General features: G+C 40.4%; 1 long non-coding RNA gene across 1 annotated transcript in view; it reads left to right on the top strand.

Annotated features, from left to right (window-relative positions):
* The first annotated feature begins 411 nt into the window (after positions 1 to 411).
* Positions 412 to 15,640, top strand: part of LOC129151629 (uncharacterized) — a 70,108-nt gene continuing 54,879 nt past the window's right edge. Inside the window, exon 1 of the long non-coding RNA XR_008558268.1 lies at positions 412 to 615. This is a non-coding gene — a long non-coding RNA (uncharacterized LOC129151629). The remainder of the gene's footprint in view (positions 616 to 15,640) is intronic.

The following is a 15,640-nucleotide window of genomic DNA, read 5'->3' as shown; positions in this document are numbered from 1 at the left end:
GGCATACTCGATTAAAAAGGTGAGATTAGCCCTAGCCAGTTTTCTCAGTGGTTAGAGCGTCAGCCCATGGCTGAAAGATGACAGGTTTGATTCCAGTCAAGGGCACATACCTCGACTGCAGGCTTTATCCCCAGCCCTGTTGGGGTGTGTGCAGGAGGCAACCAATTGATGTGTCTCACATAAATGTTTCTCTCTCTGTCTCTCTCCTTCCCTTCCACTTTCTCTCTAAAAAAAAAAAAAAAAAAATCAATGGAAAAAGTATCCTTGGGTGAGGTTTCACACACACACACACACACACACACAAATAAATAAATAAAAAGGTGAAACTAATTTTTCAGTTTATTCGTAGTATTGAATAAATTAATGGAATTACTGATGGCCTCCTCAGGCCATGCTTGATGCACTCCCAGTCTTTCTGTGGGCTCATGGCCAGTGACATCAGGAGGTTCTGACTCATTTTTCCTTGGTCACAGTCACAATTGGCCACTTGACTACCTTGCTCCAAGCTTCTGCTGCTCCCTCATGGCCAGGTGCAGTTCTGCTCACCTCTTGACCACATGGGCCGGAAGCTGTTTGTTAGGCTTAGCAGTAGCAACTTTGAAGAACAGGACTAAGGTGATAAAGCTGAGAATGACTTTCATTTTGAGGATAAGTAATATCTTACTGTTTGAGGCTAGTAGTGTAGTATCAACATATGATGATATGGAGGCCTTGTTGCTCAAATTGTAAATCTCTCTCTGCCCCCTTCTCCACCATTAAAAATACCCTATGGATTAAAGATCACATAACTAGTATTATTAAGGAAGTAGAGTAGATAGAATAGAACCACCTTAAAAGGGTTCAACTGTAGATCAATATTGCTCTAAGAACACTGTTATGACTTTGAGGAGAGATTCCTGAACAATGCTGTAGGTCCTAAAGATATATGGAAAACAAAAAAAGGGGTCAGAAGGAAATATGGAACTATGTGTTTCTGATTTTCCAAAAAAACAAAATAAAAAAACAAAAAGAAGACTGGAATATTATCCAGTAACTAGAGGCCCGGTGCATGAAAATTCATGCACTCAGAGGGTCCCTCAGCCAGGCCTGCACCCTCTAGCAGTCTGGGAGCCCTTGGGGGATGTCCAACTGATGGCTTAGGCCACTCCCTGCCTCCCTCTTCAGGAGGTGACCAGCTGGCCAATCAAGGAGTGGCGCCAGCCAGCAAGGGGCCAACCCTACCTCCCATTGCCCCACCACTGCCACCGGTGGCCTCCCTCTGCAGGAGGCAACTGGAAGGCCAATCACCACCATTGCTGGTGGCCTCCCTCTGCAGGAGGTGATCGGAGGGCGCAGGCCAGCGAGTGCCCAGCCCTGCTCCCCCATTACCCCACCGCCACCAGTCACCACCGCCCCCTCATCACTGTCCACTCCTTCTGCTCACTGGCACCCACCTTTGCTGGCCTGGCACCACCCACTTGCCAGTCCCGCTCCCTGCTGACTGGTCGTTCTGCCATTTGATCGATTTGCATATTAGGCTTTTATTATATAGGATGCTGAGGGGACCCCTAGGAAACACTGTAATAAAATTCTTCATACGTGTTGTCACAGATTTACTTAAAAGGAAGTGATAATGACAAACATGAATGTGTCAGGAAAAAATTAAGTCAGATATAAGTTCACTTCCTTTTTTAAAAGGATGACTAAATGAATGGTATGTCTAGGGCATCTCCTATGTTCCAGTGCATTTGACTTAAAATAAAGCCACAGGCCATATAGGTTTTAGACATGCTTCCTTCTTGGTTTACCTACTTCCCTAAACTTACTTCCAGCTTCAGTCAGGGCAGGATTTGCAATGTTGAGAACAGTAGGAAGTTCACAGGGCAAGTGATGACGGTGGCCTGTCTAGGATGCCTGTCTGTCAAAACAGGCAGAGAAGGCCCAATAGTCACAGTGATAGAATCAGTAGTGCTGGCATCTTGGTAGGAAATGTGAGTATAGTTCCTCTTAGATTAACTATTGTGATTTCACAATATTTTTCCATTGTTACATGCCTTGTTGATTAACTATATCTCTATTCTTAAAATTTTGATATACAAGGTGGGGCAAAAGTAGGTTTACAGTGGTTTGTATGGAAAATAACAATAATTAACAAATAATATAAGAATAAACGGTTTCTTGTACTCACAACTGTAAATGTATTTTTGCCCCACCCTATCCTACCTAATAAAAGGGTAATATGCAAATTGACCGCACCTTTGCTACGCCCACCAGCCACGCCCACCAGCCAATCAGAGCGAGTACGCAAATTAACCCAACAAAGATGGTGGGTAATTTGCATACACATGTGCTGATTGGCCTGGGTCCCGGAACATCCTCAGGACCCAGGCTGCTCCTAGCCTGTAGGCCAGTAGGCCCTGTGCGGCAGGGGTCCCAGAATGCCCCCTGGCCTCTCAGAGCCTATGAGTGCAGGGCCAAGCAGCTGGGGGCAGGGTGGGAACGTCCCCGCATCACTATGCCCCGCTGGCAGCCACTTGGGAATGCTAGCACCAAGGGGAGGTTTGGGTCCATGCCCCCAGCCTGGGGTCTCAGGCCAGTAGCGGCGCCTGCACCCACGGCGATCAAGCCGTGCCCCCAGCCTGGGGTCTCAGGCCAGCAGCGGCGCCTGCACCCACCCATGCAGTGATCCCCTCCTGGCCCAGCCTAGGTTCTCAGCCACTGAGTCACACCAGCCAGGCAGATGTGGAGGAATCTTAAATGTTTCTTTTTTATATATATATTTTATTGATGTTTTACAGAGAGGAAGGGAAAGGGATAGAGAGCTAGAAACATCTATGAGAGAGAAATATCGATCAGCTGCCTTCTGCACAGTCCCCACTGGGTATGTGCCCCCAAGCAAGGTACATGGCCTTGACTGGAATCGAACCTGGGACCCTTGAGTCTGCAGGCCATTGCTCCATCCACTGAGCCAAACCAGTTAGGGCTGTCCAATATGTTAAAGAAAAAACCCTATCTAATAAAGAGGGAATATGCAGGGGAGGGCATTTGGAGGTGACCAGGCTGTCAGGGGAGGGCAGTTGGGGATGATAAGGCCAGCAGGAGAGCAGTTAGGCATTGATCAGGCGGGCAGGGGAGTGGTTAGGGGGTGATCATGCTGGCAGGCAGAAGCGGTTAGGGGCAATCAGGCAGGCAGGCAAGTAGTGGGGAGCCAGCAGTCCAGAATTGTGAGAGGGATGTCCGACTGCCTGTTTAGGCCTGGCAGTCGAACATCCCCCGAGGGGTCTCAGATTGGAGAGGGTGCAGGTTGGGCTGAGGGACACACACACCCGTGCACGAATTTCATGCACCGGGCCTCTAGTATATACATATATATATTACATGTATACACTTCAAAAAATTAAAGTTCTTAGAGGTGTACATTGGCTCATGCTGTCTTTATGTAGTTTTACATCTTTTTTTTTGCACTAAATAATATATCTGAGAGATCTTTCAATATCTACACAAATGGAAATTCCTATTACTCTATTATTTAAATGTATGAGATATTCTGTGCTTGTGTTCCACACCTTAGCCACTAGACACATTAAGTACTTAAAATGAGGCTAGTTCAGCTTTGAGGTGCCATATGTGTAAACTACATACTAGATTTGAAGATTTAGTGCAAAATTAGATCAAATATTTCATCAATAATTTTAGATACTGATTACCTTTTGAAATGATATTTTGGAAATATTGAGTTAAACAAAATGTTATAAAATTAGTTTCCTCTGCTTCCCTTTTTATAATGTAGCTAACAGAAAATTTTAAATTACATATGTGGCTCATATTTGTGGCTTGCATTATATTACTACTAGAGGCCCTGCCCCCCACCCACTGGTCCTTCCGGAAGGTCATCCAGAAGATCGGAAGGTCATCCAGAAGGTCATTCTGGAAGGTCGTTCCACCGTCCAGTCTAATTAGCATATTAGCTCTTCATTACATAGGATTTGGGAGTGCTGTATATATACAAAAATACAATGTATACTATATGTTATAAGGCATAAAAGACACTCATATATCCAGGGCTATTTATTATTCAGAAGGTAGGCACTAGTATGGCTGTACTTATTGTTAAGATACAGACATAAAGGCTGGTCGGTAATTACAGATCTGAACCTCCAAGAACTGCCCTAGCTGCTTGGACCTGCACATCTCTTAAGATCCATCTCTAAGACATGATGCCTGGGAAGTAGCCACAGTTTGAACTCTGATAAATTACTCTAGCAGTTGTCTTTTTAGATTTGTTGGGGGTCAGTTTGGATTATTACATATTTTGAGTATAAACCCAGCCTATACCTAACACCCAGTGTAAAAATAGATGCTTTTTTTTTTAAATCCTCACCCGAGGATATGTTTTTTTAAATTTTATTTTAGGGAGGAGGGGAGAGAAACATCAGGGTGAGAGAGAAACATGGATCGGTTGCCTCCTGTATGCACCCTGACCAGGAATTAAACGTGCGATCTTTTTGTGTACGTGACAATACTTCCACCGACTTAGCCACCTGGCCAGGGCTAGATTACTAATATTTTTGTAGCCCTTTATGTAACTTTCCCTTTGGTATTTTCATTTTACATCCTCTCCACCTCTCCCATGGGATTGACATTTTTTTCTTTATAGTTTTACTATAAAGTTGCATTTATAAGTGATACATTTAGTTTTGTTGGTTTTGATACTGTACATAAATGCAATTGCAATGTAAGTATTCTTCTTCAACTTGTTTTTTTTTTTCTATTAAAATGTATGAGATTCATTCATGTTGATAATATGTAACTATGGTTCATTTTTTATTCTGCTGATTAATATTCCACTGGAATAAGTTTCTTATTGGTGAGCATGTGGGTTGGTTAAAGCTTTTTCTGTTGTTATTCCACTGGTGTTGCTATGGACATTCTTGAACATATTTTTTCACATGTTGAAAAGTTTCTCTTGACTGGGGTTTTCACATTTTTATTTTTTATCACAACTCAGTGTGAAATACAGTTTACAGTGGACAGAATACATATGTACACACACGTGATCTCCTCTCTTCTCCTTTCCTCTTTTCTTCAGATCTCATTTTATAGTAAGTTCCACACCACATTCTGCAGGAGTGAGTTTGTTGGGAATTCTTGACACTTTTCTGCTCCATATAAATTTCATAGTAGGCTTGTCAACTTTTGGGAAGGTTCTTGTTTGGATTTTAATTAGAATGAGTTGAGTCTACAGATTAATTTGTGGGCTATTGATATTCATATTCTTCAGAAATTTGTCTATTTCAGGTAGTTTTTTCCCAAATAACCAACTCTTGGTTTTGTTGAACATCTTAATTCTTTGTTTTGCCTTTCATTAATTTGTGATCATAGCATTAACTTTTACTTTTCATCTTTTCTAACATAACTATTTAATGCTTGACTTCATCATTGAGACTGTTGGGCCTCTCCATAGTATAACCACATGGTCTCCTTACCTGAGTCTTATATTTGGCTTCCCACAGTCTGCCATCTAGGCTGTTGCAACAAAAACACACACTTGAATGTTTTCTTTACTTAAACATTTGTCACACAGTGTCCACTTTTTTGTTTTCCTCTCATGGGCCAGCTTTCATTGTAAGCTAAGAAATGTTTGGCAATCTATATATATAAAAGCCTAAACGACCAGCTGACTGTCCAGTAGCTATGACGCATACTGATCACCAGGGGGCAGACACTCAATGCAGGAGCTGCTGAGCTGCAGTGACTTGACAGCTGCAGTTCTTGGGTGACGCACCCGGAACCAGAGAGGAGGGAGCCCGATTCCAGGGTGTGTCACCCTAGAACTGCCCTCTCACAATCCAAGACCCCTCGGGGGATGTCAGAGAGCCGGTTTTGGCCTGATCCCCGCAGGGCAGGCTGAGGGACCCAACTGGTGCACAAATCTGTGCATCAGGCCTCTAGTTACTTAAAAGCTAGCTACATCAAGCACATTTTTACTATTTTATTACCATTTAATATAGCTGAAATTTTTAAAAAAATAATTCATGTTGTCCTTCAATATATGTGTGTGTTTTTATTAGAGAATAACATACAGCTAAAATTATTGGTTTACCTTAGCCTCAGAAGCAGTGTATGCACATACAAAAGAGTCTCCCATACATAGAGGAAAATTTTGAAAATTCACTATATCTCCAGACTCTGCTTTGTATGCCTCATGGTGAAATATGTCTTTTTAAGGCTGGAGTTATTCAAATTTGAATATTAATCAGCATGGGGGTAAAAGGGGATGCCCTTTCCATTTATTTATTTAGTCAGTTTTCTTTTAAACTTTGTATTTTGAAATAATTATAAATTACAGGAAATTGCTAAGAAACTTATAGGATGTTTTATGCATCCTCCGACTAGCCTTCTACAATGTTCACATCTTTCGTAACTACAGTATAATATCAAATCCAGAAAATTGGCATTGATACAATCCATAAAGTTTATTCATATTTTTCCAGCTATGCACATACTCACCTCTCTCTCTCTCTCTCTCTCTCTCTCTCTCTCTCTCTCTCTCTCTCACTGTATGTGTGAATGTAATTCTATGCAATATTTTTATGTGTGTAGCTTTGGGTAACTACCATAAGGCTCCATATGATTTTACATATTTATAGCCATACCTGGCTCATTTCCCCATCCTGAATCCATGCCCACTAATATATCTTCCATTTCTATAATTTTGTCATTTCAAAAATGTAATGCAAAGGGAAGTACATACTTTGTAATATCTTGGGATCAGTTATTTTTTAAACTCTGTATAATACCTTGAAGTTCATTCAAGTTATTGGATGTATCAGTAATTCATTCTTCTGATTTCTGAATAGCATTCAAGGTATGGATGCATCACAGTTTGTTTACACATTCACCAAATGAAGGACATTTGGATTATTTCCATTTTTTGGCTATTATGATTAAGGCTTCTATGAACATTCAGGTGCAAGTTTTTGCATGAACATAAATTATTATCCCTCTGGGATAAAAGTCCAAGGGTACAATTGCTGTATTATATAATAACTAGAGGTCTGGTGCTATATAATATATATATATAGCATATATATTTGCTATATTTGCTATATAAATATATAGCATATATATATTTGCTATATATCAATTAGCATATTCCCTCCTTATGAAAATTCATGCACTGGAGGGGGGTCCCTCAGCCCCGCCTGCCCCCTCTCACAGTCCGGGAGCCCTCATGGGTGGGAGGTGACCCAGCGATCAGGAGAAGCGACACCCCATCACACCTCTGCTGCTGCCACAGTAGGCAGCACAAGCCTTGGCCAGCCCTGGTTATCTGAGCCTCGGGCAGCCCTGGGTATCTCAGGCATCGGCTGTGCAGCTGCCATCCGAGGCTTGCCTGCACCTTGGGCCAGCCTTGGGCAGCTGGGGGCTGAGGGGACTGGGGGACTTCAGAGGCAGGTGCGGAGTGGGCCTGGCCTTGCTGCGCACCTGCCACCCCAGCGGGGCTGAGGGGACTGGGCACTGCCATCTTGCGGCTGTGAACACCGCCATCTTTGAGGGCGTGGCAGTCAATTAGCATAGTCCTTCCTTATTGGCTGTGGACACTGCCATATTTGAGGGCGTGGCAGTCAATTAGCATATTCCCTCCATATTGGCTGTGGGCACTGCCATCTTTGAGGGAGTGGCAGTCAATTAGCATATTCCTTCCATATTGGCTGTGGGCACTGCCATCGTTGAGAGAGTGGCAGTCAATTAGCATAGTCCCTCTTTATTAGGTAGGATTGCAGTTTTAATTTTGAAATGAACTGCCAAACTGTTTTTAAGAATGAATGAATCATTTTGTGTGCCCATCAGCAACGTTTGAGTGATCGTTTTTCCTAAATCCTTACCAGCCTTTGGTGGTGTCATTTTATTGGTTTAATCATTCTGATAGGTGTGTGATTAAGTTCTTGTAGTTTTAATTTGTACTTCTTTAGTACCCAATGATGTTGAATGTATTTTCATGTGCTTATTTGCCATTTGTATAACCTCTTCAGAAAATCTGTTTTTTTCTTTTTGCCATGTTTCTTATTCGATATTTTCTAATTGTTTATTTTTATCACTGTTGATTTGGATATTCCTTTATATATTCTAGATACTTTTCAGATATGTGGTTTGCATATATATTCTTTCATTCTGTAACTTATCTATTCATCATCTTAACATCTTTCACAGAGAATAAATTTTTAATTTTGATGGGGTCCAATTTGTCATTTTCCTTTTACGGATCATGCTTTTGGTGTCAAGTAGTCCCAGGTTCTGAAGATTTTCTCCATTTTTTTCTAAAAGTTTTATAGTTTAACATGTTGTACTTAAGTTGGTGATGGATTTTTAATTAATTATTGTATGTGATTTTTGGTTTAGGGTCAAGGTTAATTTTTTTTTAATGAACATCCGATATTTCTGTACCATTTGTCCTCCAATGAATTACTTTTGCACTTTTGTCAAAAATCAAGTAGACATATTTCCATGGACGTGTCTGAGCTTTCTGTTTTCATCAGTTGATCAATGTGCCTATCTCTCCTCCAGGACCACAAAGTCCTGACTATGGGCTAAATAGTAAGCTTTAACATCAGAAAGACAATTCCTTCTGCATTATTGTTTTTTTCCAAAATGTGATTTGGCTATTGTAAGGCTTTACCCTTCCTATATCAATTTTAGAAGAGGTTTGTCTGTGTCTGCAAAAATCTTGCTGGGATTTTTTTAAGACTCTTGTTCAAGTTCTAGGACAATTTGAGAACAACTGATGTATTTACTATGTTGAGTATTCCAATCCATGAACATGATCTCGGCAATTATTTACTCATAAATTCACTATAGCCCCTCTCCATTTTATTCAATCTGAAGTATCTGGAAACTGATCATCAGGTCTGATGCAGGAACGACCTCTCTGGATACTCACATATGTTTTCTGAGCAGGCTGTTCCCTAATTCATTTCAAATGGTTCAAAATTCTATATCAATTTGACTGACAAAATGAAAAAAATAGTAAGTGGCCAGGTTGAGCATTGAGTACGTTGAGAATGAATTTAGTGTTTTTTTAAAAATGTGCTTTTACTTGTTGGTGTGCAAAAGATGAGTTTTTAAAATAAGTGCTTAAAAACCCTGTGCTTACCATCTGCCCAGAGCTGTATCCCAGGTTCACTCGAAGAGCTGAGTTGCTTCCTGTCTGTAAGGTGTTTCTTGTGAATTTCTTGATGATGTCACAGGTGGACAGTATTGTTTTCCTTTGAACTTTCTTGTGTAAGAGAGAATCTGACCTTCTATGAACATTTAGGCCGAAGGTGGGATGTTTACATTATTTATGTAAGACTTATCTGAAAGTTGGGGAACAACAAAAGAGAAGTAAATGGAGAATACCATGCAAACATAGTTTACAAGACATGACTGGCTTCTGTGAGCTTATGGCAGATCACTTGATATGGTGGAATGGAGGAGAAAAGCCCTCACTTCCTCCCCACATAACTGATGACAGTCTCCAGTGGAGACCATGCCTACCTAGAATATTAGAAAAGCACGCAGCAACCCATAATTCATATGCATTAATACCAAAGTCATTACTTGCCAGAACTCTGTAGTATCTCTGTTACTTGTCTGCTCTCCATTGTTAGTGAAAACAGGAAGTTGTAGTGCTTTGGCTGTGCTATTTACAAAAGTCTCAGAGGTCATCTCAATGCCAGAAAGAGGAATTCTATCGCATCTAGGGAGACAGTGTCTGGAGCTCTAGAATGGCTCAAAGTGAGGAAACAGAAGAAGACAAGGCTTAGGATGCCAAGGGTCTGGGAGCTCCATGCAGGGCTGTCCACCTGCTTTAGACCAGCATCAGGAGACTGTGCAGATGGGCCATCTGGAAAATAAGACACCATCATTGTGGATCTAGTGTTTTCTATCTTCTGAGTCTTTTCGGGGCAGAAACTAGGTCAGATGGTTGCTGAGCTTCTGGGAGAATTCTAAGGAATGTTCTGGCTTTTCAAGTTATGTGCTATAAATGCACAGATTACTCCAATGCTAAAATTGCATTCTTTCACCAGAATATGGGTGTTTTTTCTTCCCAACAACAGAAGAACAGAGGGAAAGAAAGGGAATCATACTTGGCAAACCATGACAAGAAAAGATCTTGCCCAGTTAGGTTGTGTTGGCATCTTTGTTCCTTCCCACTGGGGTACCTTCTATTAGAAAATAATGTGTAAAGGAAGTTACTGTCATCTGTCCTACTCTCACCTGAATTAGTAACAATATATTTGAGTGTTGGATCATAATTTTTTATGTTGGATCAACACTTAATAATTATTTTAATTATTAAAATATATTAAGTGTTAGATCATAAGTGTTGGATCATATATTTGAGTGTTTATTTTATAAAACAATAATATCATGTCTCACTATAGACATTAAAAAATTTGATGCACATCTAAAGAAGAAAGACAACTTTAGGGAAAGGGCTAGAATTCATGTCAGCTGAAAAATGTTTGATAGATAGTATTGGGCGTATTGAAGTCAGAGAAGTGAAGACTAGAACATGCAAGTAGTAATAAGAATTGTCCAGTGAGAGAGGAGTTTGTTCTGTGTGAATTCAGAGGGTATGCTCTCTACCTTGCCTTCATGGTAAAACTTAATTACAGATAGCTCTGCACAAAAGAAACCCAAACACTTTTGCAGCTTATTTGAAGTCACCAACATACATATTAAGATCTAAGCATATAGACTTTTCATACACTCACTTATTAATTCACTGACATAATATTTAATAAATGATTTTTTGACAACAAATAATCATGTAGTCACTGTGGAAAACCAGTATGGGGTTTCCTCAAAGAATTAAACATGGAACTCCAATTTGACCCAGTGATCCCACTTCTAGGAATATATCCTACGAAACCTGAAACATCAATCAGAAAGAATATATACACCCCTATGTTCATAATAGCACAATTCACCATAGCTAAGATTTGGAAACAGCCCAAGAGCCCATCAGCAGATGAGTGGATAAAATAACTGTACATTTACATGATGGAATACTACACAGTGGTAAAGAAGGAACTCTTACTATTTGCAACAGCATGGATGTACCTGGAAAATATTATGCTAAGTAAAATAAACCAGTGAGAGAAAAGTATCACATGATCCCACTCATATGTGGAATCTAATGAACAAAATAAACTGATGAACAAAATTGATCCAGAGTCAAAGAACTATGAACAGACTGATGGATTTCAGAGGGAAGGTGGGGATGGGTGAGTGTGGGTGGGAGATTAACTGGGGAATTTATATGCATGTATGTATAGCCCATGGACACAGACAAGTGTGGCCAAGGCTTGGGAGGGTTGTGTGTGGGGAGGAGGGGGTCAATGGGGAAAAAAAGAGTGGACATCTGTAGTACTTTCAACAATAAAGATAAATAAAAAACAAACAAACCCTCCCCCCCCCCAATAATCATTGAGTGCCAACAATGTGCCAACCCAGTGGTGAACATAACAGACATGGTCTCTCTTCCTGCCCTTTGAACAAATCCAGGACATCTTATAACTGTTACCTCTAAAATCATCTTTCTGTGATCCTACCCATTTCTTTTAATTACCTTATGTGCCATACATGCATTTATTAAAGCATATTTCACTTCAAATTATAATGAATTTTCATACTTATTCAAGAGTAAGCGAAGGTTAATTTTCTCTTTGGCTTTATAGTCATAGCTTCAGAAACATATCAGGCACTTAACAAAGGTTTGTTAGTGAAAGAATGGAATTACAGACACTGCCTTCAGGTCTTCGTATATTAGGGTTATTTAAGGGTCATCTCTCATACTTAAGTCAAAAGGGAAAACTTAAATAGTGCCTTTTCTCCAAGCCTTTTACAGTTGTAGATTTTTCTAATGTCAATGCAACTCTCACACCAGAGACAGAAGCATTTTAGTGAGGCAGCAAACCAAGATTCTACTTGATCTGCTATTAAATTAAGTCTTAGGTGCTCAAAAGGTACCACCTTCCAGTTATAACATAAACTAGAGGCCCTGTGCACGAAATTCGTGCACGGAGGGGGGTTGTCCCTCAGCCCAGCCTGTACCCTCTCCAATCTGGGACCCCTTGTGGGATCGAGCCTAAACGGGCAGTCGGACGTCCCTCTCACAATCCAGGACTGCTGGCTCCCAACTGCTTGCCTGCCTGCCTTCCTGATTGCCCCTAACCGCTTCTGCCTGCCAGCCTATCACCCCCTAACCACTCTGCTGCCAGCCTGTTTGCCCCCAACTTCCCTCCTCTGCCAACCTGGTCACCCCTAACTGCCCTCTCCTGCAGGATTGATCACCTCCAACTGCCCTCCCTTGCAGGCTTGGTCCCTCTCAACTGCCCTCCCTTGCAGGCTTGGTCCCTCTCAACTGACCTCCCTTGCAGGCCGGGTGCCTCCCAACTGCCCTCTCCTGCTGGCCATCTTGTGGTGGCCATCTTGTGTCCACATGGGGGCAGGATCTTTGACCTCATGGGGGCAGCTATATTGTGTGTTGCAGTGATGATCAATCTGCATATTACTCTTTTATTAGATAGGATAGAGGCCAGGTACAGGGGTGGGGGCCAGCTTTTTTGCCCTGAAGGGCATCCCGGATCAGGTGGGGGTTCCCTTGGGGTGTGGGGCGGCCTGAGCAAGGGGCCTGTGGTGGTTTGCAGGCCGGCCACACCCCCTGGCAACCCAAGCGGAAGCCCTGGTATCTGGGATTTATTTTCCTTCTACAATTGAAACTTTGTAGCCTGGAGTGGAGCCAAGCCTGGGGCTCCCTCCGAGGCAGGCAGCCATTTGTGTTGGGGTTATAATTGAAACTTTGTTGCCTTAAGCGGGTGGGCACGGCCAGGGTGTGCGGAAAGCTTTGTTTCCCCTGTTGCCGGTGGCAACCCTGGCCTGCTCTCTCAAGCTCCATTCTGCCGCCATTTGTTTGAATTTGTTTACCTTCTATAATTGAAACTTTGTAGCTTGAGTGGAGGCTTAGGCCTGGCAAGGGCAGGTGGAAAGCTTGGATTCCTCTGTTACCTAGGAAACCTTGCTATCTGTGGTTTGGGTTAATTTGCATACTCGCTCTGATTGGATGGTGGGTGTGGCTTGTGGGCGTGGCTTGTGGGTGTGTCGGAGGTATGGTCAATTTGCATATTTGTCTATTATTAGATAGGATAAGTACTAGGGATGTAATGTACACATGATAACAATAGTTAATACTACAACTTTTATTTGTCAATTATTCCTCACTGAAACCAGAAAAAAATTTTTAAAGAAAATAAAGGGTTATCGTATATTCATACAATAAAATACTACTCAGCAATTAAAATGAACTATGACCCTGGCCAGTGTGGCTTAGTTGGTTGGAGCGGTGGTCTGGTGCATCAAGGGGTGGCAGGTTCAATTCCCAGTTGTGGAGCATGCAGGAGGCGACAGATCAATGTTTCTCTCTCTCCCTTTCTAAAAACTTTAATTAAAAAATTTAAAACAAAATGAACTATTGATATCTGCAAAAATGTAGTACTGAGTAAGGAAACTGACATAAAAGAATACATGCTTCATTATCGCATTTATAGTAAACTCTAGAGATTAATAATATAACCTATAATGGAAGAATGCAGGTAAGTCAGAGGGTCAGAGATGGAAGTTGACAGGTAAGGGGCACAAGGAATTTTTGGGGATGATGGAAATATTCTATCTTGATTGCAGTGGTGGTTCCATAGTTGTACACATTTCTTAACACTCATTGATCTGTACCATTAAAATGTGTGCAATATATTGTACATGAATTATATATCAATAAAGTTGATTTTAATTAAAAGAAAAAAATATTTACTATTTGTCAAAACAAAATATAACCACTGTTAAAAGCTAAGTGGTCTTTATGGTGTATCACTGAACTGATATATCTAAGTGGACAGTTTTATATATATGGCGATATTAAATTACATACATAATTTCTAAATCAAGCTTTACTTTTAATTGCTTTTAAGATTATCAAAGTGATCTTATACATTAAGAAACATCTGTTTTTTTATGTACTACTTGTTGAGTTAAAAAATGTAGGTCTTTGTACTTTCATTCTCCAAAAAGTTAAGTAGTAGATACTTTATATACCATGTCTTATGTAATTTAATTCTTATAGTAATCTGTGATTTGGCCTATTATTAAGATGCAAAACCAAATTATTTGTCCCAACTTACATTCTTGATATGGTTGCTAGAATAGAAAATTATGGTGTATCACTTAACTGATATATTTGAGTGGAGAGTTTTAATACAGATCATGAAAACTTTTAGATGGTGCATCAAGTAACTCTTTATCAACCTTTGCCTATTGAACTCTAGTGGGACAGAAATAATGATCAGTGTTGACCTATGTAGACCTTCTTTAAATAGGTGGAGATAATCAGTTTGATCTCATAAGCTGTCACTTATTCAAATTTGACCAAATTGTTCCTCTTAAGATGACTGTTCTCTGTGCAGTTACTGGAACTATGTAATATTCTCAATTCAGGACTTTCATGTTGATTTTGAAGTTTGAAGATCACTTGAGGCAACCAAAATATGCCTGCCAGTAAATGAGAGCTAGTCTAGCTCTTTTATCTCTTGATCAGGGTAAATTTGGGGGATGCACCTTTCAGTGGAATGGATGGGACCTTATTTTTTTCCAATTAGTTTATGTATTTATGTTATTGCTAAATGAGATAAAGATCAACATCAATTGTATTTCTACTTCATGTCTGGGAAGTACTATTTACTGAAAAGTAAATAGAAGTGGAAGGAGTTTTGTTATAGCAATGTCACTTTGAAATCCTTTTGAGAGACATGACAAAAATCACATAATGATTAATCATCAAAAACACTCTTCATGAACAGCTGTCAACTGATAAGTTTTTCAGTCAGTCTAGTTGAAGGGAAAGAATTGGAAACTCCTTGACTTACAAGAGAATTTTTGAAAATCAAGTCAGTAGAGTCATTCATTTTTTTGACACTAATACCAATATCTAAATCATTAATTTGTTTGACATCCTGAAGTGTGTTACAATTGGGGCAATAGAACAATAAATTAGAGACGGTGAGAGGCAAATCTTTACCAAATTTTTTGAGTTCAAGTTTCTGTGTAAAATTTCCCTTAATGGTTATTGGAAGATATACATGAATTATGCATCTTTCCTAGTAACGATAAAACCTCTAAATGACTGGTAGCTATTAGATAATGAACCTGATATATGTGGGGAACCTTATCTAAGGGTGAGTGGGACAGAGATTGGATTTTTTAAGAGCAAAGACTAAATATAAAACAGGTAGAAATCACTATCAAGATTTTGGTATATGTTACATTTTGAAATAGAATTTCATCCAGTGGTAACATCCACTCTTTTGGGGGAGAAGACTGACAAAAGCTTAATCGGTATCAGGAGTCCAGAAACATGGGCTTAGCTTAACAAAAAACTCTAATTTCTGGCAGGGACAGGGTACAGGGAAGAAAACTGAGCCGGAAACTCAGTTTTAGAGGTGGGACCAACATAGAAACATAGTGTGAAGATTTAAGGGGTAGCTATAGACGGGTGTGTAAAGCCAGTTTTCATCCTCTCCCTAGACACATGAACTCATATAAGCATGCAATAAAAAGCCTAGAG

The sequence above is a fragment of the Eptesicus fuscus genome, chromosome 15, assembly GCF_027574615.1.
Source record: "Eptesicus fuscus isolate TK198812 chromosome 15, DD_ASM_mEF_20220401, whole genome shotgun sequence".
Taxonomy (NCBI): Eukaryota; Metazoa; Chordata; class Mammalia; order Chiroptera; family Vespertilionidae; genus Eptesicus; species Eptesicus fuscus.
This window is presented reverse-complemented; position numbering and strand designations above follow the sequence as displayed.